We start from the raw sequence: 2,585 nt of genomic DNA, 5'->3' as shown, positions 1-2,585 counted from the left end.
TTGGTAGTGTAACCTCTTTTATTTTCAGAAACAACAACCCAAGCAGTGAATTATGACGAAAATGTGAGCTGGCTTTTTTATGACAGTTCTGTGAAAGCAGTGTTGTGCATGGGATTGAATGGGATTGAATAAAAAGCTTTTCCGCTTTCAGAGCGATTCGTGCAGTCGGGAGCAGAGCACCCGGTCATTATATCATCCCGATGGGACTGCGAGGACACTGCGATGAACCAACTGTGAGATGCGCTGCGCACGTTGTGTTGTTGCTCCGCAGCTAACCCGCACGCGAATAGCGAACGCCAAAATCGGCCGGATTCGCTTTGAATTTGACTGGCGATAACTAGTGTGAATCCAGTTCGCTGCAGCGGCGGCGTCGGAAAATACAAAAATTGGCCCGGGCATCTGCTTCTCCGCAATGCACGGTTGCTTGCCTACCACGTGATGACGTTGTGCCAATAGAGGCGCTAGCGGTGTGATAAAACAGACGCGCAACTCTGCTACCTTTGGTAGCATATACAGTAATTCTACCCCCGCATAGGGTGCCTCGATGCGCGCGCTCCCCTCCGCCGCCGTGCAGGGTGAAGACAACCGCGTCGTCTGCTACGGCGTCCGCCATTATGATGCCCGCTCCGTAGGCCGTCAACGGGCGTCGCGCAGCTGCATGTACAGTTCGCTTTGATAGCGTGTGCTGCTTTAAGGATATGTCGAGAACACGAAATTTTCGCATCAGCAGTGTGAAAATATCAATTTAATATTCTGTCATTTTTATTTTTAAAGCGGAATTTCCAACTGGACTTGCTGGCAGCAGAAAACTGCCGTCCACGCCAGCCGCGCAGATCTTAAAAGAACGTCTTGTTGGGCTAGCTGGTGACTGTTCACCTTGGTTAAAGGCACGAAACATACGCAGGCACGAGTCCCGCCGTCTTTCGCTGTGTGTGAGTCTCGCGCCTTTAATCAAAGCGTAAAGACTGTTTGGCTGCCAGTTGAAACCCGAATTTGTTTAAGAAACCGCGTGCCGCCACGGGACAAAAGAATAATTGTCATCGCACACCCTACTTTGAAATCTTGTTTTCGAATCAGTCATCAGTTAGACCATTTACGGCTGAATGCTGCAACGCTGAGTAGAAAGCAATGATCGTAACATTCAAATGACCACTCTGTGGTTGAAATGAGGCCGTGTGTAAGTGATGTTCTACCCATGTTGAATGGTTATTTCGGGGTCACGGAAACTGCAGTGGATGTGGCAGCTTTTCATTTGTGTTTGTGTTACCTGTCTGTCTTACCTGTTTGTGTCTGTGTTACCTGTGCTGACATTCGCGAATTTTTTAACGTCGCATATTTCAACCAATATCACATCCACGGCCTTTCGTTGTGATTTCGTAGCATCGGGTGTGATGGATCCGTCGTAGAGGGCATCGGAAATTACGACCACCTGAGGTTTTATAACATGCACCGATACCGACCTAGTACACAGCACCATGCGTTTAACCTCTATAGAAACTCGGCCGCCGCAGCTGGGTGGCTCCCACATCCCCAGGATCAGCAGTCGAGCGCGATAGCTACGGAGCCTATACACCCGGGCCGCTTTTATTGCTTCGTTATAGTTCGAAACTTAATTTATATTTGTTCTGTGGGATATTACACACTAATACTACGAAATGAACCATTTCTGGCGCATTTTTTGTTCAGCTTAAGTATATAGCATGCGCTTTCATTGAATGTTTTATTTTGTGACCGTATTCTGTTTAGCAGTACTTCCATAGTTATACTTAGTTTTGTTTTGAATTCTTTTACCTTACTGTAAATATGCAGATGAGGGTAAACAAAATATTGAATGCATACCAGATTATTTGGTGCCTTACGTGTGGCTTATATAGCACGAAATCACGACTCTCGCGTAGTAATTGACTATAAAGCCCTGTTTAGCATATTTTCTGCACGAATATATTGTCAACTGGTAATTGCTATAAACCGGTCATCGATGCTGCTAAAATAAATTGGCCACACGGCCTCTCAACACTGAGAAAAAGTGCATTCAATAGATAGCAATTTCCGATGTGATAGCTTGTTTATTTGGTCGGGAACATTAAGGATTTCAAAAACAACAAGTGCTATAACTCACTACAAATTAACTGCAGCGCATGTCTTGCGTCCATGCCCACTAGTTCTCGCAGCTTCGAGCTGGCGCAGGTGAATGCGTAGCCTTACTCTTGCATAACTTAATATCAGCATGTGTTCCAGAGAATCCTTGTGTCGCTGGCATGCCTCCAGACTGCATTGGGCCCTCTTCATTAAATATTCTGTCACAGCCTTTAGGGGAGACTTCAGGCTGAAGACGTTGTCAGTCCAGGACGTGATTGCTTTAAAGTGCTCTTCGCAGGATGTGAGCAAGCTAATAACTTCACCGCTCGGATAACATAAGTTTTTACCATCATAAACATACTCTTTTAGTGCAGTTAAATATGCATGCTCATGGCTCGTCGAGCCCAGCATTGCAGCGCTGCACTGCTCGCAGTTTCTCGTTTTTTTTTCAAAATGCCTTTCACAAGAAAGCCACCATATCACCAATATGGTGCAAAATGCTGCAC

Source organism: Dermacentor variabilis, chromosome 1, assembly GCF_050947875.1.
Source record: "Dermacentor variabilis isolate Ectoservices chromosome 1, ASM5094787v1, whole genome shotgun sequence".
Classification (NCBI taxonomy): domain Eukaryota; kingdom Metazoa; phylum Arthropoda; class Arachnida; order Ixodida; family Ixodidae; genus Dermacentor; species Dermacentor variabilis.
The sequence above is the reverse complement of the archived record's forward strand: the minus strand, read 5'-3'. Positions refer to the sequence as shown.